The 27,296-nt window shown below is 44.8% G+C and overlaps 1 protein-coding gene across 2 annotated transcripts in view; it reads left to right on the top strand.

Annotated features, from left to right (window-relative positions):
• The window catches only part of ppp1r13l (protein phosphatase 1, regulatory subunit 13 like), a 116,570-nt gene that overhangs the window by 27,168 nt on the left and 62,106 nt on the right, over positions 1-27,296 (top strand). The window lies entirely within an intron of this gene.

Here is a 27,296-nt window from a genome sequence, read left to right as displayed (position 1 = left end):
CAACTGCTGAGTTAGCGGATGAGTATGCGTTGACACATAAAACGAAGTTTGCCCCGAGTAAAGGCTACCAGAAGGGTAGTCAGGACGGCAGGGAGAGTCCGCCAGAAAAGTCAGTAAGTAAACCGGGGACTAGTGAGAAGGATAAGGTAGACCGGGAGCAGTCTGGTAGGAAGTCTCCTGGGGTTGTATGTTATAATTGTGGGAAAGCCGGACACTTTGCGTCCAGGTGCTTTGCCCCAAAGAAGGAGACGGGAAAAGGAAAGGCGGCGGTTCCGACTGGCTGTATTGAGCTGGTAAGCAAACCGCTAGGAGAGAAGAGGGCTTACTAAGTTCAGGAAGGGCGCGAGAGGTTTATCTCGGCCGAATTGGTGTCGGTGAAGGAGGGGTTAAACCCAGTTCCAGTGCGGATCTGGAGAGACACGGAAGCATGTCAGTCATTGATATTAAAGGGTCTGTTAGACTTTAGTTCAGAGACCGAGACTGGGAAAGTCAGGGTGATAAAAGGCATTGGGAAAGGGACTGAGGCAGTGCCCTTGCACCAGATACACCTAAAAAGCGACTTGGTCTCTGGACCAGTCACGATCGGGGTGAGGCCTGAACTACCGATGAAAGGCGTGGAAGTCTTACTCGGTAATGACCTTGCCGGCGGGGAGGTGTACCCAGCAGTGGCCCACAAGATACCCCTCGGTGGACATTTTGGGGGGAGGAAAACAGTCGGTGGAATCATGAAAGAGTTTTACTGGCTGCACAGGAGGACGAAATGTTATTGACTATTGCAGACGTGAGTTAACACAGTTGGAGGATATTAACATGTTAAAAGCTCACCACGATCAGAAAACAGATCTAGCTGATGATATCATGAAAATTAATGAGGCTAGGGTGCCACCTGATAAGGGGAAAACCCATTTTGAAAAGGTAAGTGTGGTGCTGACCAGATGGGAGAACTCTGTTGTGTTGACCGACTTTGCTGTTGAGTTCTCTCCCTTAATCCCCGAACAAAGCAACCCGCTAAGAGAGCTAATTAAACGGCACACACGCGTAGGTCCAGATGTCCCGAGGCGATGCAAAGAGCTGGGACATAGAGTTGTTGTCACATCAGGTCAGCCTAGTGAGCAACACCCCTATAAGATGATTAATTCAGTGACAAAAGGGCTAAAGAACACAGAAGTGTATATTGGCGATGTAGTGGTCTGGAGTGACACGTGGGAGGAGCACATTATGGCGGTAGAGGAGCTGTTTAAATGGCTGTCCGAAGCCAGCCTGACAATGAACCTTGCAAAAAGTGAATTCGGCCACGCGAAGGTCACTTATCTGGGATTTGTGGTAGGACAGGGGCAGCTGGCTCTGATGCAGGCTAAGGTGCGGGCTATCTCTGACGTCCCCACCCCAACAGACAAGAGAGCCCTGAGAAGGTTCTTGGAGATGGTGGGGTACTATCGGAAGTTTTGCAGGAAAAAAAACAACTTTGCGGATAGTACCCACCCTCTTACTAAGCCCTTGCCAAAGAATGCTAAGTTGGTATGGGACGACCCTTGTTATCTGTGTCCGGGGCGAAAACCACTGAGAAGTTACACTGATCACAATTCATTAATGTTTTCGGCCACTATGAAGTTTGTTAAGTTGGAGCCTGGTTTGAGAGGATTATTAAAATAACACATATAAAAGGAACAGAAAATGTGATTGCTGACTGTCTGTCCAGGTGTTGACAACTTAAAATTCTCCGTATTAGCCAAATAGCTGATAAACATGTATATTTGTGTGTATCTAAGAATGTATTACTGCCTATTATTTTTACCCTGGTAAAAATCCTTTGAAGGGTAGGGATGTGACAAAAGAACCAGTTATCAGAAGATTGATGCCGATAAGAGGACAATGGGGGAACATGCAAGGTGCTAATAAGAGAGAGACGAGAGAGATTACTGAAAGGAGACACGGTTCTGAGTATTGTCAGAGACCGGTGGCTTTGAACCCTGAACTGTTTGAAGTTTGATGGACAGGCGATACCCCAGCAGGGGGATAAAAAGGGACAGGTTCACACGACTCCACGAGGCAGAGACACACGACTCCATGAGGTAACGAGACCCTGGAAGCGGTGTGCCCCCACAAGTTGGTGGGAGTTTTGGAGGTCTGGTCGTGGGACCAGCCATAGACGCACAGGGTAGAAAGGTACGGATCGGCGGGAACCTGTTATGTGTGTCCGCCCTTGCCTGGGTGCTGGGTTCACCACAGAAGAACAATCGTATCTGGAACGGAGGGGTCACAGTCGGTGACCTCAGAAGACATTACAAAGGGCTCGCCTGAAAGCTAACTGCGAGGAATATCGAAGGTCTGTGTGGAATCCGTTTTGAATATTCATTCGCTTTCGCTCTCTCTTTTCTCCCCACCCCAACGGCACGACAGCGATTACTGCGAACTGAACTGAACTGAATTGAACTGAACTTTGCGTCACTTGAAACTGATCATTTACCCCTAGACTGCGATAGAGCTTGATTGATCCTGTTATCCTAATTCTGTGTACATGTGTGTTTTATCATTGCTAAACTGTTGCATTTATATCCTTTTGATTAGAGTACTGTGTTGCTTATTTCTTTAATAAAACTTTCTTAGTTCCAGTAATCTGGACTCCAACTAAGTGGTCCATTTCTGCTGGTTTGACAACCCAGTTACGGGGTACGTAACAGTGTGATTCGGAAACTGTTGTTATCTGTTTGTATTGTCGTAATGCGAAAGTTGCTGGAGAATTTGCTAGTGGAAAGAAGCGAGATTATATTTGGAAACTTGACCTTTTGAAGTGTCATTTGGCAAGTAAATCGCATTTGTCAGTGTACAAAAGCTCAACCGAACCTGTCATTACCTGTTACAGGAGTGCTGCGCATGTTACGGTTAAGTGCAAATGAGCAAGAGTGAAAAGGATCAAACCCAGAGGAGATCAAGGTTCTTATCGACAGTGTGTTGTTAGCTGTTAAAATGAATAACTCTTTACATTCAGTTCACTTAATGAAGATATGGAAAAGTATGTTCAACTCCCAGACAGCTGGCGAAGCAAAAATTATGCGTTTGAATTTCTGGAGACTATCAACTATAATTTTCAGAAAGACGTGTTTGAAGAAATAGCATCAGCAGATTTTCACACGTTAACAGTTGATGAAACCACAGACATATCTGTCAACAAATGTCTCATCCTATACTTCAAATTCAGATCTAAAGATTGTACTGATTTTAAAAAATGTTTTTTGGCAGAATAGTTCAGCTGCAAGCATGTGATGCTTCTATTGTTTCAGCGATCAGGCAGTTTTATGAAGAGAAGAAACTTGACTTCCATAAATTGGCGATGTTTACGTCTGATGGAGCGTCAGTAATGTTGGGCAGAGTTAGTGGTGTTGCAGCAAGACTTAAACAGGACATTGCACACTTAGTTCAGCAACGCTGTGTAGCACACCGTGAGGATCTGGGAATTTGTGATGCATGGAAAGAACTCAAGTTAATCAGGGACATTGAAACTTTGATGAGAACAACCTATACAATGTTTTCTCGATCTGCAGTTAAAAGATGCAAATTTGAAGAAATTGCAGAGGCCTCTGAAAATGAAGCTGTTGCTTTCAGACCTCTTAATGAAATCAGATGGTTATCTAGACACTTTGCATTGCAGGCAATAATAAAAAATTACAAGGCACTGATCACATACTTTGAAGAAGATCAGTCAAATGACCCTGTGGCTAAATACTGTCACAAGAAATTGACAAACATCACATATAACCATTACAGTTTTTAAGTGATGTCTTTGATGAGCTAGCAAGATTCTGCAAAAGAGTGGCCTGACACCGACTGATTCACTTCATTTTGTGTGAGGCAAAATTAACAAGATAAGAAAACAGTATCTGGGAGACACAATGTTTTGTGGAGTGACAAAGGTGAAGTTTTGCTAAGCCAACAACGTGAAGAAAACGTCACCGTAGATACAAGTTTGCAGTTGACTTTTATAAATAGTCTTTGTGTTCATTTAGGAGAAAGGTTTCCTGAAGACGAGGTACAAGAATGGTCAGCTTTTGATTTCTCCGCAATTGTAGATTGTGACTTCACATTTTGGCAATTTAACAAGTTAATGCCTAGCTGAAAATACTGTAATAGTTAGACAGTTTAATGATTTCAAATTTTCCATGCAAGAAAAAATTAAATCCAAACTGATTTCAAACTTTGCTCAAATGGTGGTATTTGTATTTCAAAATGAACAGTTTTGCGACCTTGCACAATTGATGGATATTAGGGGAACCTTTCTTGCACCTAGTGCGGACTGTGAGCGAGGTTTTAGCCTAATGAATCAACTCAAAAACAAGCTGAGAAACCATTTAGTCTGAAATTTTTCCACTGTGACTGAAAACCAATTCCAATATTTCCCACTCCCTTTAAACCACTGGGAAATTTATTATACGACTGTGTAACACACAACATAAATGACACACAAGTACTTTTAGATATCAATAGAAGTAACATCCAATAGTCCCGATAACCTGGTATCACCAAAGTGCTGGGATGCTGAATTATCGCAGTTGGACTGTATTTTGTGAAGGAGCTGATGTCGAAATCTGACTTGAATATGAAGATGCTGCTTTACTGCCACAATCAGGCCATTAAGGTTGGAGGAGCAACACTCATCTTTTGTTTGGGTAGCTTACAACCTAATGGCTTGAATATCGATTTCTCCATCTTCTGGTAATCTCTCTCCCTTCCCCCTTCATTCTTTCCCCATTCCCTATTCTGGTTTCCAGACATCCCATCTCTCCCGGAAGTTCCGGGAGTCTCCGGCATATCGATAGTGGCTCCCTGGTGCCCGGAATTATATACAATATCCTGGAAATAGATTTTTTTGGGAGGGAGAGGGCGAGGGAGAGCCAGCATCCTGATTGGTCTCTCTTTATTGCTAAGTGTGGTCTCCAACCACCGGGCCGCGAGGAAACAATATGATTTGGCGATATGAAAGGATATGAGTCAGCTGCACCTTTCCTCACTCCCTGTCACACACTGTTGAATTTTAACGCACGCGAGGTCATCAGTGACCCAAGTCGTGCAAAGGAATGGGTCCGTGACCCATTTGTGAATGTTCCCAGTGAATCATCCATGTCAGCGCGGGAAAAAGATCAACTCCTCGAGCTTGCAAATGACGGTGGGCTGAAAAGTATGTTTGACATAACATGTTTGCTAGCATTCAGGATCAAAGTCAAGGCTGAATATCCTGAGATGGCCACAAAAGCACTGAAAACGTTGCTTCCATTTCCAACGTATTTCTGCGAAGCGGAGTTTTCTGCAATGAATGCAACGAAAACTAAATTGCGGAATAGACTGGACATAGGGAACCCACTTCGAGTATCGCTGTCTCCCATCACCCCTCGATAGGACCGTCTTGTTGCAGGAAAACAAGCCCAGGGCTCCCACTGATTCAGCGATATTGGTGTGTTGCAATGATTTTATATGTTCATAACGAGTTCATAACGTGTGTTTAATATCCAAACATTACTTAAAATGTTATGATGCTATTGACTTATAAGTGACTTATAATTCAGTGGTCCCCAAACTCTGAGCCGCGAAAAATACAGCGGTGGCTGGAACACACCCAGCACATCTTTAAGAAAAAAACCGAAATAAACAAGCTAATTAATTAGGTGCTGCCCGGCAAGTAAATGTCGGCCCAGATCAGAGGCGATTGCCGATTGCGTCGCCTCTGATCTGGCTGGCATTTATGTGCCAGGTGGCACCTAATCAATTAGCTTGTTTATTTTGGCTTTTTTCTTAAAGACGTGCCGGGTGCATTCTGGCTACTGCTGTACCGCTGCAATCTTCGCAGCCCGGAGGTTTGGGACCACTGTTATAATTGACTTATCACTACATTCATGCGAGGAAAATATGCACTGTGTGTTTAATGTGAAATTCGTTAGATAAACCCCTTTAGAAACGAAATTGAGTGTATTAGCCACTTACAAGTGACTTATAGTTGACTTATCACCTATATTCCGGTCGCGTTTAACACCGCCCCCCCCCCACCCCCGGGTCGGCCGGTCCGGAAGAATATTGCCAATATTAAACCAGTCCGCAGTGCAAAAGAGGTTGGGGACCCCCGATTTAAACTAGCTGGCTGGCTGCCAAGGAGCTATGCTCCTACGTGATGAGGCCAAACTCCCTGCAGACTTGCTTAAAGTTGTAATAGAATAAACATGATAATATAATACAGTATAAGTAGATAATTTAATGTCACATTTGCTGCATATACCCAACTTGGTTTACAGATTAGACAAAATCACTCAACAACGTATTACATACACACATAAACCCTTGGAGGTTGACAAGGGGTTGGGGTGGGGTGATATGGGGTTGTGAGGGTCGGGGGTGCTACCCCCCCGAAATGAGTTTTTGCAGGGTGGGATGTCTGGGTTTCGCTCTCAGCTCATCTGCCTATGCCCTCCTTCCCTCTCTTCTGGTGTCTACTGCCCTCTCCTGTCAGATTCTTTCATCTCCTCATCTCTTCCACCTCTCCCCTTCCAACTTCTTCATCCGCCTTCTCTCTCGCCAATCAGCTGCCAGCATGTATTCCTCCCACGCCTGACCTCCTTCCTCCTTATTCTGGCTTTCCAGATCTGATGAAGGAATTTGGCCAAAAACGTTGACTGATTATTCTCCTCCTTCCTGCAGAGTTCCTCCAGCGTTTTGTGTGAGAGTTACTCAAGATTTCCAGTACTACTTGTATTACTGTCGTTGTCTAAGGAGGGTGTATTCCCCTGTCCTGTGCAGTTTGTAGCTCTTCATAGTCATAGTCATACTCTATTGATCCCGGGGGAAGTTGCTTTTCGTTACAGTTGCACCATAAATAATAGTAATAGAAATAGTAATAGTAATACTACTATTAGTAAATAGTCATAGAAATAATAAATAGTAATAGAATAGTAATAGAAAATAGTAATAAATAGTTAAATAGTAATATGTAAATTAAGCCAGTAAATTATGAAATAAGTCCAGGACCAGCCTATTGGCTCAGGGTGTCTGACCCTCCAAGGGAAGAGTTGTAAAGTTTGATGGCCACAGGCAGGAATGATTTCCTATGACGCTCTGTGTTGCATCTCGGTAGAATGAGTCTCTGGCTGAATGTACTCCTGTGCCCAACCAGTCCATTATGTAGTGGATGGGAGACCTTGACCAAGATGGCATGCAACTTAGACAGCATCCTCTTTCTAGACACCACCGTCAGAGAGTCCAGTTCCATCCCCACAACATCACTGGCCTTACGAATGAGTTTGTTGATTCTGTTGGTGTCTGCTACCCTCAGCCTGCTGCCCCAGCACACAACAGCAAACATGATCGCACTGGCCATCACAGACTCGTAGAACATCCTCAGCATCGTCCGGCAGATGTTAAAGGACCTCAGTCTCCTCAGGAAATAGAGATGGCTCTGACCCTTCTTGTCGACAGCCTCAGTGTTCTGAGACCAGTCCAGTTTATTGTCAATTCATATCCTCAGGTATTTGTAATCCTCCACCATGTCCACACTGACCCCCTGGATGGAAACAGGGGGTCACCGGTACCTTAGCTCTCCTCAGGTCTACCATCAGCTCCTTAGTCTTTTTCACATTAAGCTGCAGATAATTCTGCTCACACCATGTGACAAAGTTTCCTACCGTAGCCCTGTACTCAGCCTCATCTCCCTTGCTGATGCATCCAACTATGGCAGAGTCATCAGAAAACTTCTGAAGATGACAAGACTCTGTGCAGTAGTTGAAGTCCGAGATGTAAATGGTGAAGAGAAAGGGAGACAAGACAGTCCCCTGTGGAGCCCCAGTGCTGCTGATCACTCTGTCGGACACACAGTCTTGCAAGCACACGTACTGTGGTCTGCCAGTCAGGTAATCAAGAATCCATGACACCAGGGAAGCATCCACCTGCATCGCTGTCAGCTTCTCCCCCAGCAGAGCAGGGTGGATGGTGTTGAACACACTGGAGAAGTCAAAAAACATGACCCTCACAGTGCTCGCTGGCTTGTCCAGGTGGGCGTAGACATGGTTCAACAGGAAGACGATGGCATCCTCAACTCCTAGTTGGGGCTGGTAGGCGACCTGGAGGGGATCTAAGTGTGGCCTGACCATAGGCCGGAGCAGCTCCAGAACAAGTCTCTCCAGGGTCTTCATGATGTGGGAGGTCAGTGCCACCGGTCTATAGTCATTGAGGCCGCTGGGGCGCGGCGTCTTCAGCACAGGGACGAGGCAGGACGTCTTCCACAGCACAGGAACCCTCCGGAGCCTCAGGCTCAGGTTAGGAGGATAGAGAATTGTACCATCCTCCACACTCAGACCTTTCTCCCCTAACTGAAGAAACTCCACTCTTGGATCCCACATAGTGAGTTGACTAGGCTGGGTTTTGTGGGGGACACAATCTGAGCAAGAATTGCTGTTTTCAGATGAAAAAGGCTGCATGCTGATGCAACTTTGCTGCATCTGTCACAAAAGGGGGCATTTCCTGGTGACCCCCCCCCTTTTAATCTCACTTCCCACTCACATTCCAACATGTTGGTCCATGGCCTTCTCTACTGAAACGATGAGACCCCACTCGAGTTGGAAGAGCAACATGTCATATTCCATCTAGGTAGCCTCTATCCAGATGGCATAAAATTCTGGTAATTTCTTTCCCTTCACCTCTCTCTTTTACATTCCCCATTCTGGCTCCCCTCTTACCCCTTCTCCTCACCTCCCTCTGGTTCCCCTCCTCCTCTCCTTTCTCCCATTGTCCTCTCTTCCCTCCTATTGGATTCCTCCTTCAGCCTTTTACCTCCCACCCACCTACCTAGTTTCATTTACCACCAGGCAGCTGGTATCCCCTCCCTCATCCCCACTCTTTTCTGGGTTCTGCCCCCTTCTTTTCCAGCCCTGACACAGGATTTTGGCCTGAAATGTTGACTGTCAATTGCCCTCCGTAAATGCAATCTGATCTGCTGAATTCCTCCATTTTGTGTGTGTCACACTGTTATGGCCTACAGGCCAACCCAATGAACCTCAGCCAAATGAGGTATCTCTTGCTGTGTGGTCACTGTTAGGTGGATAATGCAGACCCACTGGGGAATCCATATCCTTCTGCAAGGTGGATAGGGGCTAAAATAAAGGTGGCAGTTGTGGCACGTGGCCAAGTGGTAGGGCGTTGGGCTCACGATGTGAAGATCGTGGGTTTGAGTCTTGGCCAGGGCAGTGTGTTGTGTCTTTGAGCAGGGCACTTAACCACACAGTGCTCCAGTCCACCCAGCTGGAAATGAGTACCAGCAAAATACTGGGGGTTAACCTTGCGATAGACTGGCGTCCTATCCGGTGGGGGGGGGGTGGGGGGGGGGAGTCTCGTGCTCTCAGTCGCTTCACACCACGGAAACCGGCATAAGCACCACAAGGCTCGGGACAGACTTTAACTTTAAAGATGGCAGTAGGTGGCAACTTCTTGGAGTTCATCTGCTTTGGGGTTCTAACATTTTTCTGCCATTCATTCTTTGGGATTTTTGTTCTGTTTTGTGGGTGTCGGTGGAGAGTAAGAGTTTCAGGTTGTATGTTGTATATATTCCCTGATATTAAATGGAACCAGCGAACTGCTCTGGTCTGTGAGATCAGTGTGATCTCCCATATCCCGAAGATGTGCCGGTCGGTAATGGACCACTGTGAATTGTCACTTGCACCTATGTTCTCTAACTGGTTATATCACTGGACGGCTTGTCGTGGTGGCTGCACTGTCTTGGAGGAAGCTGCACAGGGTTTGCAAACAGCCAGATCCTTCAAGGGCACAAGCCTCCCCAACATCGAGGGCACCTTCAAAAGGCGCCTTCTCTCATTAAGGACCTTCATCATTCAGGGCATGTACACTCCTCATTGCACAGCAGCCTGAATATACACTCAACACTTCAGGAACAGCTTCTTCCCTTTTGCCGTCAGAGTTCTGAATGGGCTATGAAACTGCAAACACTACTTCAATATTCTTTTTTTTTGGCTCTCTTTTTGCACGACTTATTTGATTTTATATTTTTTCTTATTGTAATTTAGACTTTCCATTATGTATTCAATATCCTGCTACCACAAAACAACAAATGTCATCATATATGCCAATGATATTAAACCTGATTCTGATTATTTTCTTATAAGATTGTTGTAGCGTGGATGAAATCACCAGAGAGACAGAGTCACTGGTAGATACAAAGCAGCTTCTTTAATCGACACAACAAGCTACAGCAGGTATCTTATGGACGGAGACGCTTTCCGCAGAAAGTCTGCTAGCTAAAATGTGGGCTCGATATTTATATGCTAAACACAAAGGCAATCGCTACTTAAAAGTTATAGACAATGCTTAGACAATGCTTCCTTTTGAAGCTACAGATATACAGCACAGCTTCGGATTTCATCCTTTCCTTCCGACGCCAACATGTCTGGGTTGGTATCCACAACCTTCAGGAATGTAAGTTAGGTCTACGATACATTTATTTGGCATTTCCCGTGCTAACATAGAAGACAATTAATATTTATAATGTATAGGTGATACTGCCTTCGAAACTACAGCATCAGGCGCCAGAAGCATCTGGTATTTACACCTTTTAGGAAGCCCATTGTGGTGGACTCGATCCACAGTCCTTTGTCAAACAGTTAAAATAGAAGTCTGGTGGCCAAAGTCATTTAAGTGTTAACAAATCATCTACCCAAAAGGAAATCCACTCTAACAGTCCCTCCTCTTGGCCCTCCTGGACAAATTAAATTTGTATCAGGAAAGGCCAACCTATGAGGATCTGCTCAAATGGGGCAGCAAAAATGCCCTGTCTCGAAACTCCCCCCAACTTTATGTACCTCGATATCTATCCTAGCATTACCGACCAAATGTTAAGCAGAGAGGCTGTTCCAAGTCTTTAGGAATGCAGCTCCTTTGGTGTGTCTGCTCTTCCCCTGCAGGCTGACTGCAGCTTAATTACATTCTTTTGTCTTCAGCCCTTTATCCTCTGGTCGCTGAAACTCCTTCCAGGAACACCAACAGGCTCTCTCATCGATGTACAGGAAGCGGGGGAGGGGTGGTGGCCTCTTCGTAAATGTCTGCAAGGACCTCTCCCCGGTGGCACCCCCTTCCGAACTGTCCGGTCGATCACTGGCTCAACTGCTGAAAGGGGCCCAGCTCCTCAGACTGGGGGTGACTGCTTTCAGATGCCGTGTGCCGTCTGAAATGCCATCAAAGTGCTGGAACTTGCCGTCTCTGCTTTCACTCAAAAATCTCTCCCCGTCTATTTCCCAATAAATTTCTATACTATGCTATAAAATTAATGATCTACCTTCAGCAATAGCCCTCTTTACAGAGTACCATCATCATCACACAGGCTATTCATGGTTTTCCAACACGTTCTCAGTGTCTTCCGCCACGCTCTCAGCGTTTTCTGCCTTTGCGTTTTTCCCGGGTATGTATTCATCAGCTGTGGTCAGGTCTGGCATGGCCGGCTGGTGTTCCTCTCTTAGGTTCTCTGTAATTACATGGTTACTGGGTACACTTGGTTGCCCACTCTGTCTGTGGGAGCAACAAAAAGGTGAGTTGTATGCTTTAACCTGAGTCCAGTGTTTCCACTGGCTGCCTCGCCGAGTCTGTACACAGACGCACGTATCATTCGTTAATAGTACCGTCTGTGGTCCTATCCACCTGGGGGCAAACCCTGGCCTTTCTGGCAGCACCCTCACCATAACTTGGTCGCTGGGCTGTGGAAGAACTATCCCCTTTCCCTCTGGCTCTTTCTGATCAGTGATTCGCTGCTGTTGTTTCACTTGTTTCGCTCGGTCCTTTAATACTTTAAGTTGACAGTAACTTTTCCCCCTGCTTTGTGGCAGGGGCCCTGTGAAGTCTATCTGGATGTTTTCCCAAGGTCCCCTCGGCCGAGGCTGATTTGCCAGCTGTAGCTTTCTGCCCTTACCAGGGTTATGCTGGGCACAAGTGATACAACGGTGGCAGAATTTCCCAACATCCCCGTATGTCCAGCGCCCATCTGGTCCCTTCTTTTCTTCTTTTCTTCTCCATTTTCCCTTCTCTTCTGCCTCTACATATAATTTTACTCAGCTGGCTTCTGTCGTTTCCTCCTGCACACTTGCAATTTCAATTGCCTCTTGTTCCCCTGCTGCTTTATTCGCAGTAACGTCTGCCCTCGGAGGAACTGGGAAAACTTTATGTTCTGGAGTGGCCGCAGTCTCTCCGAGTATCCCCTGGTGTTTTTGTTCCTTCACTATACCCTGAACAACGGTCAGTGTGTCAGTTTGTATAGGGTCCTGCTTAGGGGGTTTATACAGACCCTCCTCTATTTTAACTGGGTTTACCTTCACCTGCCCACAATCTTGCTTGTCTCTAGCCCACACAGCTGGGAACTGCTGACGAGGTAACCCATAGACACCACCCTGGCTCCAGTCTCCGGTGATCGGGGCAGCTGCGACCAGGCTGTGTATTTTGTTGGTTGTGCTTGTTCACTGCCCCTGACTCGTCCATATTATTTCTCCTTTTCCTGAATCTATAACAGCTCCTGCTTCCCTTAGGATGCCTATTCCAGGGATTGTGCCCTCATTATTTGGACATTCCCAGAAATACACTGGAAGCTGCACTCCCCCGATTTCTAGTATTTGCTTCTCGCTTCTTTCTGCTTTTAGTGTTTTCCCTCCTACACCCCTGATATAACTGGCCTGTCCAGTTGTTGGTAAGGGTAAGTCTGTTATCGATACTGATGCCCCTGTGTTCACTAACATATTGCATTGCCGTCCCCCTAACAATGCCGTTATGTTAATCCGTGAGTCATCAGAGCTGCCATGGAGCCCGCTGTCACATCCTTTTCTGCCTTAAGAGGCGCTGTCACTAACTCTTTGATCTGATCAACAGTCAGGCTGGTTGTTGATGGGGTAAGTGACTGGGTGTCTGCCATCTCCTTCGCCTGGGCTTTACCCCTCCCTTTTGGACACTGTCTTCAGCCATGTCCCAATAGGCCACAGCTGTAGCATATCAACTCCTTCACTGCCTTATACCTGGTCCGGCAGTCCTTTGCTAGGTGCCCTGGCTGTTGGGAAGCAAAACAAGCCCTTCGGGATATCACAGCAGCTGCATCCACTATAACCACTTTATGATTTCCCTTGCCTTTTCTTTGGTCTATCTCACTGGCCCACGAAACTATCGCAGAGTAGTTGGACCCTACCGTTATGCCTAAATCTAGAATGTCCTGGTGGGCTGAACTCAGGCCTCCTTTCAGCATTTTTAGGAAGACAGGGTCGTCCCTCCCTGGGTTATCCAACCCAGAATACTCCTCGTACACTCGGTATTTACGTTCTGTGTAATCCATGGCTGTCTCGTCAGCTTTTTGAATCACTGCCATTATCATTCCCCAGCTACTCTCGCCTCCCCCCAGCCACTGCCTCACTGCCCCTTTAAAAGAGTGATATCTTTCTTCATTACAGGCACTCCCGGTAGTTGCCCATGTACCATCCCGCACCCCCTGGGCCATTCTGTCCCACATATTCCTCGGACACTTGGCTTTCACTAACACGTGTATATCTTTAGGGTGCACCTGGTGAATTTCAACCATTTCCTCGAGTTTGCGCCAGAATTCTGAATTCCCACGGGCGACTTTAAGTGAGGGTAACTCGGACAAAATGCTCTGTTTCTCCCCTGGGGAGAAGGGCTTGTGAATAGTCGTAATCAAGCTCAGGGGCTGGCTTGGATCGTCAGGATTCTCAACCTGACGTCGCCTGACCTCAATAGATGCCATTCTAGTAGATCTATCTGGGTAAAACCTCTTCCTGAGATATCTCCATACTAATTCCCACACTACGCAAAATATAAAACCGCAGAGTATGCATTCCACAATCTGCCAATTTTGAGTGCCCGAACTTGTGATGCCTGCTGTATTCCTTTGCATCACACTTGCAAACACATACACTAAAGTGCAGCTCCCCGAACGAGTATACACACCCCAACGCTGACGTCTCGAACCGTACCGTGGGTTACCACCTTTCTCAACTGGTGGTCCAACTCTCACCAAGTCAACATGCAAAGATTCCTCACTTACATAAACACACATGCACACGCACACACTACTTTAATATCTACCGGTTCAGCTCTCCACGTTCGTGTACCTCGTGATCCCGTGTACCACCGACCGAACAGATCCGAGGGTGAGTGTATTTTAGACAAATACTCACCAACTTAGACTGATAGTAACACTGCCCACACGACGGGTCACGAAGGCATCCCACTCCTGACACCAAATGTTGTAGCGTGGATGAAATTACCGGAGAGACAGAGTCACTGGTAGATACAAAGCAGCTTCTTTATTCGACACAAGGTACAGCAGGCATCTTACGGACGGAGACGCTTTCCGCAGAAAGGTCTGTTAGCTCAATGTGGGCTCGATATTTATATGCTAAACACAAAGGCAATCGGTACTTAAAAAGCTATAGACAATGCTTCCTTTTGAGGCTACATACAAAATATCACACCACCCTTTCCTTCCGACGCCAAAATGTCTGGGTTGGTATCCACAGCCTTTTGGAATGTAAGTTAAGTCTACGATATATTTATTTGGCATTTCCCGTGCTAACATAGAAGACAATTAATATTTATAATGTGTAGGTGATACTGCCTTCGAAACTACAGCATCAGGTGCCAGAAGCATCTGGTATTTACACCTTTTAGGAAGCCCATTGTGGTGGACTCGATCCACCGTCCTTTGTCAAACAGTTAAAATAGAAGTCTGGTGGCCAAAGTCATTTAAATGTTAACAAATCATCTGTGGATGGCCAGAGGCTTTTTCCCAGGGCTGAAATGGCTAACATAAGGGGGATAGTTTTAAGGTGCTTGGAAGTAGGTACAAGGGGGATGTCAGGGGTAAGTTTTTCACACAGAGAATGGTGGGAGTGTGGAATGCCCTCCTGGCGATGGTGGTGGAGAGGGTTACAATAGGGTCTTTTAGGAGACGTACGTGGAGCTTGGAAAAATAGAGAGCTGTGCGATAGGGAAATTCTAAGCAGATTCTAGAATGGGTTACATGGTCATCACATTGTGGGCCGAAGAGTCTGTAACGTGTTGTAGATTTCTAAGTTTTAAAAGATGCCACCTCCAGTGTATTGTTACACCTGGTGGCGTCAGCCTGAGTTTTATGATCAGATGCAGAGGCAGTATACCATTGGCTGGAAAGAGAGCCTCTTTGTGTCCTGAAAGGAAGGGTTGTCAAGCTTTCTTTAGTTCAAGGTGTTTGTGCCAGTTATTGTATCTCCAGTGTAATTTGTAAATGTGGGTTTTAGCTCAGAGATGGAGCACCCTGCTCATCCTTCAACTGTGGCTAGAACATTCCCCTGGCCATTAACTCACCCCCTGACACACCAAAGCACATGGCCTTCATTAGTCAGCAAGACCAAGGAGCTGATTATTGACTTCAGCAGGAGGAAGCCAGAGGTCCATGAGCCAGTCCTCATCTGGGCCTTGGAGGTGGAGAGGGCCAGCAACTTTAAATTCCTCGGTGTTATCATTTCAGAGACCCGTCCTGGGCCCAGCATGGCAGTGCCTTCTTCCTTGAAAGTTTGCAAAATATTGACACCCTTCTAGAGATGTGTTGTGGAGAATATACTGACCAGCTGTATCACAGCCTGGTATGGAAGCACCAATGCCCTTGAATGAAAAATCCTACAAAAAGTAGTAGATACAGCCCAGTCCTTCACAGGTAAAGCCCTCCCCACTGTTGTGTACATCTGCATTGAGCATTGTCCCAGGAAAGCTGCCTCCATCATCAGGGACGCCATCATCCAGACATTATGTCTTCTTACTGCAGCCATCAGGAAGAAGGAACCTCAGGTCTCACAACACCAGATTCAGGAACAGTTACAGTGCCTATAAAAATTATTCACCTCCCCTCCCCCACCCCCGAAAGTTTTATTGTTCTACAGCGTTGAATCACAGTGGATTTAATTTGGCTTTCTTTTTTGACACTGATGAACAGAGACTCTTTCGTGTCTAAGTGAAAACAGATCTCTACAAACTGATCAAAATTAAATATAAATATAAAACAAAATAACTGATTGTATTGGTATTCACCCCCTTTAAGTTAATACGTAAAGGTGCACCTTTGGCAGCAATTGAGTCTGTGGATAGGCCTCTGTCAGCTTTGCATGTCTGGAGACTGCAGTTTTTCCCCATTCTTCTTTACAAAACTGCTCAGGCTCTGTTAGATTGCATGGGAATCGTGACTGAACAGACCTTTCCAAGTCCAGCCACAATTTCTCAATTAGATTGAGTTCTGGACTCTGACTTGGCCACTCCAAGACATTAACTTTGTTGTTTTTAAGCCATTCCAGTGTAGCTTTGGCTTTCTGCTTGGAGTCATTGTCTTGCTGGAAAACAAATCTTCTCCCAAGTCACAGTTCTCTTGCAACTACATCAGGATTTTGTCCAGGATGCCCTGTATTTTACTGCATTCATTTTTACCCACTACCTTCACAAACCTTCCAGGGCCTGCTGCAGTGAAGCATCTCCACAGAATGATGCAGCCACCACCATGCTTCATGGTATGGATGGTGTGTTTTTGATGAAAGGCCGTGTTTGGCTTACGCCAAACGTAGCATTTAGTCTGATGGCCAAAGAGTTCAATTTTGGTTTCATCAGACCATAGAATCTTCTTCAGAGTCTCCCAAATGCCTTCCGGCAAACTCTAGCTAAGATTTCATGTGAGTTTCTTCCAACAGTGGCTTTCTCTTTGACACTCTCCCATAAGGCTGTGACTGGTGAAGCACCCAGGCAACAGTTGTTGTGTGTCAGTCTCTCCCATCTCAGCCACTGAAGCTTGTAACTCCTCCAGAGTTGTCACAGGACTCTTGGTGGCCTCCATCACTAGTCCCCTTCCTGCACAGTCACTCAGTTTTTGAGGACACCCTGCTCCAGGCAGACTTACAGTTGTACCATATCCTTTCCATTTCTTGATGACTGACTTAACTGTACTCCAAGGGATATTCAGTGACTTGGAAATTTTCTTGTATCTATCTCCTGACTTGTGCTTTTCAATAACCTTTTCGCGGAGTTACTTGGAGTGTCCTTTTGTCTTCGTGGTGTAGATTTGCCAGGATATTGATTTACCAGTAGTTGGACCTTCCAGATACAGGTGTATTTTTACTACAATCAATTGTAACGCCTTGACTGCACACAGTGATCTCCAATTAATAATTACGTGACTTCTAAAACCAGTTGGCTGCACCAGTGATGATTTACTGTGTCATATTAAAGGGGATGAATACTTAATGCAATCAATTATTTTGTGTTTTGTAGTAATTAATTTAGATCACCTTGAAGAGATCTATTTTAACTTTGACACAAGTCTTTTTCTGTTGATCACTGTCAAAAAAAAGCCAAATTAAATCCGCTGTGATTCAATGTTGTAAAACAATAAAAAATTAAAACTTCCAAGGGGGATGGAGTGAATTCTTTTTATAGGAACTGTATGCAATTCACTTCTTTGCAGCCTGAACAGTGCACAGCAAGCTGCTTGATCTGTTGATCTATCCCAGACCACCAGACAAAGCTTTAAACCAACACTTTCATTTTGTCTATGCCTAGATGACTGGCATTTTGCTCTCTCAACAGTCTAGCTCTCAGCTTGGATGGTACCACAACTTTCAATCCCCACATAAGGCAACCCCTGTCAAGGGCAAGTTCATCCCAGCTCGGGTAAAAATGAGGGACTGGAATTTCTGCTGCATGCACGTTCCAGCTACTTTGGGTGGCCATGTAGACCTGAGACAGTTGTGGGGTGTGGGGGGGGGGTTTCCTTTGGATCATCATTGCTGTCGTCGGGACTTTTGATTTTGCATTAGAATATGTCAAGAGGATGTTCTCGCTTGTAAAATTTTCAGGAATTTCCTTTTCCAAGGGTAAACAGGACTGTGGAGTGAAAACGACACCAGTGGTTGATGATCAGTAATGAGGGTAAACTCTCTCCATGTAAGTGCAGGTTTAAAACAGCACCAGACTCAAGTCCTCTCTCGACCTGAGAGTAATTTTTCTCTGCAACGGTAAGGGAACGTGATGCAAAAGCTCTGGGGCATTCACTTCCATCACTCATAAAATGAGACATGACTGCATCTCCAGAACATAAACTGAGATGTCTCGGTGAAACTTCACTGGACAGTGAGTGAGTGCAGTGTCTGATGTCACCATTTACTTTACCTGTTTGAAAGCTACCTCACACTGCTTTGTTCATTGCCATTTCTTCCCAATTTGAAGTAATGTGTTCAAGGGTGGAGCACAGTGGTCAGGTTTGGTAGGAGCCTGTTGTAATAGTTGTTAAATCCTAAAAGGGACCACATTCTTTGGCCTTGGGGCATCCACCACTACTTGAATTTTCTCAGCGCACTTGTGTAATCCTTAGTTTACAGAATTCACAGTTGTTCCATTGTGCCCTAAGTCCATTAATGTAATATTTTAACACTGTCTTCATTTTGGAGATGTTCCTTGCTGTCCCTACTGGTAACAATGATGTCATCTGGTCAACACTGAGTGCTCGCAGCACCTGGTCCATAGCTTTTGGCCAGAGTGTAGGTGCAGATGCTACTCCAGAAATAAGCCTATTATAGCGACGAAGCCCTTTGTGAGTGTTTATGGTGAGAAACACTTTGGACTCTTCTTCCACCTCCATCTGTAGGTAGGCCTCAGCTGTCCACTTTGCTGAAGTGCTTTCCTAGTGCAAAAATATCCCTGTCCTGGACAGGAGGGTATTGAACTACTTTGAGTACTGGGTTGCTGGTGATCTTGAAATCCTCACAGACCCATTCTTGTTGGCTTCTGGGACCACTGGTATTGTCCACGGGCTTCACTCAAACTTGGAAAGAATTCGTTCAGTGTCCATGCAGTCTAGCTTACTGGCTACTTTATCACAGATTGTATAAAGAACCAGACGGACTCTGTAAAACTTGGTCACGGCGTTTTCGTTTAATACTACTTTACCCTCGATATGTTTGAGTTTTCCAACCCCATCTTGAACATCATCCAGTACCTTTCTTAATTTGCTTTCCGTTGACTCTGTTGTTGGGGACATGACATGGAAATGGTGGATGGATCCCAATCAAGATATAACTGTCTGAGCCAATCATGCTCCACAATGTTGGCCCTCCTGTTTTTACACCATACAAGCCCAATGTGGCTTGTTGGTTGTTGTATATCACTGTTACAAATGTCACTTACACAGGAGTTATCTTTTCTCCAGTATAAATTCTTAGTCAGATATCTGCTGGCTTCAGTTTAGTATCTTTGAAATGCCATTCAAAGTCTTTTTGTGGAATGACTGAAACAGCTGAGCCACTGTCCAATTCCATTTTAACTAATTTTCCATTCACTTCAGGTGTAAATACAGGTGTCCCCCGTTTTACGGATGTTCGCTTTACGCCACTTCGCTTTTACAAAAGACCTACATTAGTACTTGTTTTCGTTAACCAAAAGAGGATTTTCGCGCTGATGAAAAAAGTCGCCCACTTTAAACTTGTGTTTACCCCGAGAAAGACTACCATGATCGTGAAGCCTTGTGCGGGCAGGTGTGTGCGCATGTGTGTACGTGTCGATTTTTTTCTACAAATTGGTTTTGGCTAAATCTTCCCAATTTCTGTTAAGTGAAACTACGCTGTACATACATTATTTCTACTTTATATAGGCTGTGTATTTATCATATCATTCCTGCTTTTACTATATGTTAGTGTTATTTTAGGCTTTATGTGCTATTTTGTATGATTTGGTATGTTATTTTTTGGGTCTGGGAATGCTCAAAATTTTTTCCCATATAAATTAATGGTAATTGCTTCTTTGCTTTATGCCATTTCGGCTTACAAACGGTTTCATAGGAGTGCCCTACCTTCGGATAGCGGGGGAAACCTGTAATATTGCTTGTCAATTGACAGTTTTCACATTATAAATCTCAAGGCTACTCAGTCCTGTGTCACTCTCATTATTATCCAATTTTTCACCAACACCTGGAGATCAGTGCTCTTTCTGAAGTGGCAAGTTGATTTTTTAATCTTTTCCTCTTCCCTATGTAGTCCATTTACTTTTGTCTGCCCGACATGCGGTTTGTATGTGTCCTACTTTGTTGAATTTTCTGCAAGTTGAACCTTTAAACTTGCATTGGTCCTGCCACAACGGTAATACGACTTGTTTGGCCAGCCATGTTTCTGTTTGGACATAGCAGTTCTGTTCATGCTCACTTTCATTCCTGACTACAACTCAATTGTGTCTCTGTCTGCCGTTTCCGTTGATACTGCAATTTCAACTACTTTTTTAAATGTGAGTTGTGCTTCAGTTAGGAGCTGTTCTTGAATGATTTCTTGTCAGACTCCACAATCTAAACAATCTCTCAGTGCATGATTAAGCCAATCTCTGAACTGGCAATGCTCAGACAGTCTCTTCAATTTAGCTACATATGCTGAAATGGAATCCCCTTCCTTTTGATTCTACTTATAAAACCTAAAGCATGCTGCAATCAACAATGGTTTTGGTTCTAAATATTCCTGCATTGGAGCAGTTAAACGTCTAAGCAAATTGTATGCCTTTAAACCCAATGCACTCAGTAAAACTGGCACTTGCTTGTCATTGGCTATTAAAGTATGCTCAATTCACTCCATATACAATATCTTTTGTACACTTGAATACATGTATTTTTTTCCAAAGTAACTAGCCATTCATGCTCTTTTAAGGAAATTATAATTATTACCCAGTACTCGCTGTTTATGAATTCCAGAATTTAGTCCATTTTCTGCCTTACTTTTTAAAACTTGACTGTTTCTCTCTACCCCTTCTGAAGAGGCAAAGCTGCTTCAAAAAGAAATCGTGCTGCACTGCTTTTTTAAAACTCAAATGTATGGCTGTGCTTTTTTATTTGACTGAAATTGTCTTGCTGCTCTTCAACAGTTAGGAGTCATCTTGGGATCATTTAAAACTTCCTCATTGCCAGTGTCACATTTTGAAACTCCAAAATGTAAAACTAATTGTAAGAAAAACGAGGGAGCCAGGACATAACATGTCTTAGTTTTATTTTTTACGTAAAGCGAGGTGCGCGCCTATGGTGTGGAGGCGTCATGACGTATACGATTCACTTATTTTTACATTTAGCCCGTAATTAATTATTTAACTGCACAAGAATGCTTCGTCAAACAATATATTTACAATATTGCTAAAGTATTAAATACACAACACTATCGTCTGCAGCTTTTTCTGTCCCTGTGCATTGGAGCCGCCAAACCAGATGGTGATGCAGGCAGTCAGAATGTTATCCACCGTAGATCCGTAGAAATTTGCAAGAGTCTTTACTGAGGAGGGTATTTCCTGGATAGTGGGGGTCCTAAATGACGAATCCACATTCCACACCAATACAATTCCTTGCACCCTGAACCTGCTTTCTCTTTCTCTCACACATACTTGTCAACTCCCCATTGCCCCTTACTTGCGTGCAAGGGACAATTTCCAGCTGTTAATTGTATATGATAACTCAGAACCTACGCGTCATCAGGGTGTGGAGGAAACCAGAAGTTCAAGTTTAGTACCACAAAGGCATCGGGCTAATTGGATTTGTTGGGGGTGGCTGGAGCGACTTGGCTCGAATGTCCGCAAGGCACTATTCTGTGCTGTATTGCTAAAAATTGCTGCTGGTTCTCTCTGTAGAGAGAGGTTGATGTGGGGAGAGAGGGGGAATAGAGTGACATAGAAGTGGGAGGAGACTCGCGCCAGGTGAGATGAGTAGGTAGTTTTTATTGTGTAATGTGTAAGTAAGTAAAATTAATGAGCTATTGCCTGGCTTTCTTCTGTTTGGAAGTTTGATGTAATGAAAGTGCCTGTCATTGGGGGGAAATAGAGATTTAGGAAGGCTGAGTAATGTGTATTAAATTAATTTAAAATATAGTTTTCCTTACTTGAGGGAAGTTGGTGAACCAGTTATAACGCTAGGTTGCCGAAGACTCTTGTGCGGTATTGTAGTAATTTTTACCACCACTCACAACCTTTCTATCAGCGGATTTGCTTAAACTTTCAACATCATTTATTTTCACCCCAGCTACACTGTCAGCTCTGGCACTCTGGTTCCCATCCCCCTGCAAATCTAGTTTAAAGCCTCCCCAATAGCACTAACAAACCTCCCTGAAAGGATATTGGTCCCCCTGTGGTTCAAGTGTAACCCGTCTCTCTTGTACAGGTCCCACCTGCCCCAGAAGAGGTCCCAATGATCCTGAAATCTGAAACCCTGCCCCCTACACCAGTTCCTTGCCTGGTGCCTCAGGACTGGGTGTGTCTGCACCTGCACCACCCCCTGCCCCTGGCACTCCTCCTGTGCCACACCCCTCCCGTGGTGCTCTACCCTTGCCATTGCCAACATCCTTTGCTCCTGCCAGATTACTCTCTGGTATAGTACTGTATTTGGCAATGTAGAGCAAGGTCCTGGGCACCCTAGTTACATACACAGTATGTGACTAAAGTGTTTGCACAGTACTGTACATTAACAAATTATACAAGAAAGAACACAAACGGAGTCCATGATAGTGCAACGTGGTCACAGTGTCACTGTGATTAGGGTTGTGTAGATCAGTTCAAGGACCAAATGATTGTAGCTGTTCAGAGCCTGGTGATGAGAGGCTTCAGGCTTCTGTACGTCTTGCTCGATGGTAGTCGTGAAAAGGTGGGGTAGCCCGTTTGGTGGAGATCTCTGATAATCATTGCCTTTCAGAGGCAGTGCCCCCTGTAGATTCAGGAGGACTGTACCCGTGGTAGGCTGAGCTGTGTCCACTACCCTCTATTGCAATGTACAGGAACGGAAAAGGCAGCAGTTGTATCAGGCCATGATACATCCAGTCAGGATACTTTCAACATTGCTTCAGTCGAAGTTCCTTAGAGTGTTTAGTGATGTGTGAACCTTCTTTACCTTTAAGAAAGTAAAAATGCCAGTGCTGTGGACCTTTTGAGCCACATGACTTGCTTTGCCATGGCAACCTGCGTTTCCCCTCTAAAATTCTGTTTATCAAGTCCAATCCTGGAATAAAAATGGAAGCATTTGGCCCCTTGTATCTGTTTCACACCTAGTTGATCTTGTACCTCAGTTGCCATTTTTTACACTCATCCCACATCCCTTAATATAACCATATAACAATTACAGCACGGAAACAGGCCATCTCGGCCCTTCTAGTCCATGCTGAACTCTTACTCTCACCTAGTCCCACCGACCTGCACTCAGCCCATAACCCTCCATTCCTTTCCTGTCCATATATCTATCCAATTTAACTTTAAACGACAACATCGAACCTGCCTCAACCACTTCTGCTGGAAGCTCGTTCCACACAGCTACCACTCTCTGAGTAAAGAAGTTCCCCCTCATGTTACCCCTAAACTTTTGTCCTTTAACTCTCAACTCATGTCCTCTTGTTTGAATCTACCCTACTCTCAATGGAAAAAGCCTATCCACGTCAACTCTATATATCCCCCTCATAATTTTAAATACCTCTATCAAGTTCCCCTTCTACCTTCTACATTCCAAAGAATAAAGACCCAACTTGTCCAATCTTTCTCTGTGACTTAGGTGATGAAACCCAGATAACATTCTAGTAAATCTTCTCTGTACTCTCTCTATTTTCTTGACATCTTTCCTATAATGCGGTGACCAAAACTGTACACAATACTCTAAATTTGGCCTCACCAATGCCTTGTACAATTTCAACATTACATTCCAACTCCTATACTCAATGCTCTGATTTATAAAGGCCAGCATTCCAAAAGCTTTCTTCACCACCCTATCCACATGAGATTCCACCTTCAGGGGATATGCACCATTATTCCCAGATCCCTCTATTCTACTGCATTCTTCAGTGCCCTACCACTTACCATGTATGTCCTATTTTGATTAGTCCTACCAAAATGTAGCACCTCACACTTATCAGCATTAAACTCCATCTGCCATCTTTCAGCCCACTCTTCTAACTGGCCTAAATCTCTCTGCAAGCTTTGAAAACCTACTTCATTATTCACAATTCCACCTATCTTAGTATCATCGGCATACTTACTCATACAATTTACCACCCCATCATCCAGATCATTAATGTATATGGCAAACAACATTGGACTCAGTACAGATCCCTGAGGCACACCACTAGTCACCGGCCTCCAATCTGACAAACAGTTTTCCACCACCACTCTCTGGTGTCTCCCATCCAGCCTCTGCTGAATCCATTTTACTACTTTGATATTAATGCCTAACGATTGAACCTTCCTAACTAACCTTCCGTGTGGAACCTTGTCAAATGCCTTACTGAAGTCCATATAGACAACATCCACCACTTTACCCTCGTCAACTTTCCTAGTAACCTCTTCAAAAAATTCAATAAGATTTGTCAAACATGATCTTCCACGCACAAATCCATGTTGACTGTTCCGAATCAGACCCAGTCTATCCAAATAATTATATATACCATCCCTAAGAATACTTTCCATCAATTTACCCACCACTGGTTTCAAACTCACAGGCTGATAATTGCTGGTTTACTCTTAGAACCCTTTTTAAACAATGGAACAACATGAGCAATACGCCAATCCTCCGGCACCATCCCCGTTTCTAATGATATTTGAAATATTTCTGTCAGAGCCCCTGCTATTTCCACGCTAACTACCCTCAAGGTCCTAGGGAATATCCTGTCAGGACCCGGAGACGTATCCACTTTTATATTCCTTAAAAGCTCCAGTACTTCCTCTTCTTTAATAATCATAGTTTTCATAATTTCCCTACCTGTTTCCCTTATCTTACCCAATTCCGTATCCTTCTCCTTAGTGAATACAGAAGAAAAGAAATTGTTCAGAATCTCCCCCATCTCTTTTGGCTCTACACATAGCTGTCCACTCTGATTCTCTAAGGGACCAATTTCTATCCCACACTATCCTTTTGCTATTAATATAACAGCAGAAACCCTTGGGATTTATTTTCACCTTACCTGTCAAAGCAACCTCATATCTTCTTTTAGTTTTTCTAATTTCTTTCTTAAAATTCTTTTTATATTCTTTATATTATATTAAGTAATATAATATTTCATATTATATATGAAAATCTCAGTCTGTCTCTCAAGTACAGCTGTCTCCACAGCCTCCCAGGAAGAATATTCGAAAGATTCCCTGCTGACTGGGTGGATGAATTTGCCCGCTGCCCATATTTTGCGGCTGAAGAGCTGCTGACTGAGGTTCAGTGGGTCTCGGGTGTGAAGGAGGGAGTAGTTCCTACAGAGACATGCCTAAAGTGGAGTGTTTCCACAGAGCTGGAGTGTTGGCCCGTCAGCGGCACCGACTTAAGTTGAACTTCCAATGGCAAAGATTAAACACAAGGAATTCTGCAGATGTTAGAAATCCAGAGGGAGCAGACAAAATGCTGGAGAAACTTTGCACATCAGGCAGCATCTGTGGAAAGGAATGAACAGTCGATGTTCTGGGCTGAGGTCTTCCGAAGGAGTCATACCCAAACAGAAAGAGTAACTTTATCTGTCACTTGTTGTATGTCTGAATGACCAACACAGTCTGAGGGTGTTCTGGGGGGCAGCCCAGACACAGTCTAGCCCAGGAAGTAATGGGGGCAGCCTATGACTGTCTCCACCCTTCCGGCACCAACGTGGAATGCCCACAACTCATATCCCTAACCCGTACGATTTTGGAATGTGGGAGAATGCTGGGGAGTCCTGAAGAAACCAAAATGGTCATGGGGAGAAGGTACAAACTTCTTACAGACAGTGGCAAGAATTGAACCCCAACCGCTGATACTGTAAAGTGTTATGCTGTCCACTATGCTACCGTGCCATCCCTAGACGATCGCACAGCCCATATCGAAGGCAGGGGAAGCCTATTCACCGCAGACTGCATTCCTACACCATCCACTGGTAGTACTGAAGATCAGAGCCAGGAGTTCGATTGGTAGTCCAGAAGCCTTTGTCAGTTGGAGGATTGGCTGCGTGCGTGCATGGTGGGGTGAGGGAGGAAAGAGGCTTGTTTTTCTTGATTGTTTTGTTGTGGTTGTTCTGTCAACATGAGGGGCATGTTATATCAGAGCTGGACTATATGGGATACTGTGAGCTGCCCCGAGGACATCCTTGGGTGTGTTAGTTGTTAACACGAACAACATATCTCACTGCATGTACGTGTGATACATCGGAGCCTCGTTTTCAGACTGTGTAAAGTGTCAGCTTAACCTGCAGCCCTTCCTATATTCCAACCACTGTCTGCTGACTAAAAATCTGCGGGATACTGTCAAGTCAAATGCTCAGTAATGCAGCAAGTGTCAGCTTGCCCTTCTGTTTCAGTGAACATTCTCACTGTCATTTGAGTCAGCTGCTGTCCGATCTGATTACTCATTGTGAAAACATCCTCCGGAGTGCACATCAAGGGGACCAATGCGTCACCCAGCCGGTTGCTGAGTGGGTTTGGTCGCCCTGTGTTAGCGACTACTTCATGCCTCCCTGTTAAAGAGCCGAATGCACTTTGTTTGTTTGTCGGTCTTTATCTGGTCTTATTTGATCCTATTGGAATTCTTTGACTGCTGCATGAGTGGATCTCAAGGTGTATGTGGTAACATGTATGTACTATGATCTTTGGATGGAAATAGTTTGTACTTTATTTCCTCAGGGGCCTAAGGAAATTCGCCATCTGCCCATTGATCCTCACCATTTTTTTAAAGATTCACCATAGAACGTGTCCTATTTAGATGCATGGCAGCTGCTCTGCCCAAGACTGCAAGAAACTACACAGCTCAGCACACCAGAGGAATCAGCCTCCCCTCCATGGACTCTGCCTACACTTCTTGCTTTCTCAGTAAAGCAGCCAGCGCAGTGAAAGACCCCACCCACCCCGGACGTTCTCTCCGAAGATGCACATAAATTGCTGGGGGAGCTACTCAGCATCAATGGAGAGAAATAAACATTTGACATTTTGAGCCAGAGCTGCCTGACCTGCTGAGTTCCCCCCAGCATCCTGTGGGCAGAAGATACAACAGCCTGAAAGCACATCACGGGCTCAGAGATGGCTTCTACCCCACCAGTTATGAGACTCTTCAACAGCCCTCTCGTACAATAAAATGGATTCTTGAGCTCTGAATCTAGCTTGTTGTGGCACAGGCATCTTATTGTGTGCCTGCACTTTGTCCGTAGCTGTGACATTATACTCTGCCTTCTGTTTTGTCAGTTTTGTCCTTGTGTTGGAAAGTACACAAAAATCGCTCAAGACAGTAAGAACACACAGGAAAGGCATTTAGGATAGGA

This window comes from Mobula hypostoma, chromosome 10 (genome assembly GCF_963921235.1).
Source record: "Mobula hypostoma chromosome 10, sMobHyp1.1, whole genome shotgun sequence".
Lineage (NCBI taxonomy): Eukaryota > Metazoa > Chordata > Chondrichthyes > Myliobatiformes > Myliobatidae > Mobula > Mobula hypostoma.
Note: the sequence above shows the minus strand (reverse complement) of the source record. Positions and strands in the feature narration are given on the sequence as shown.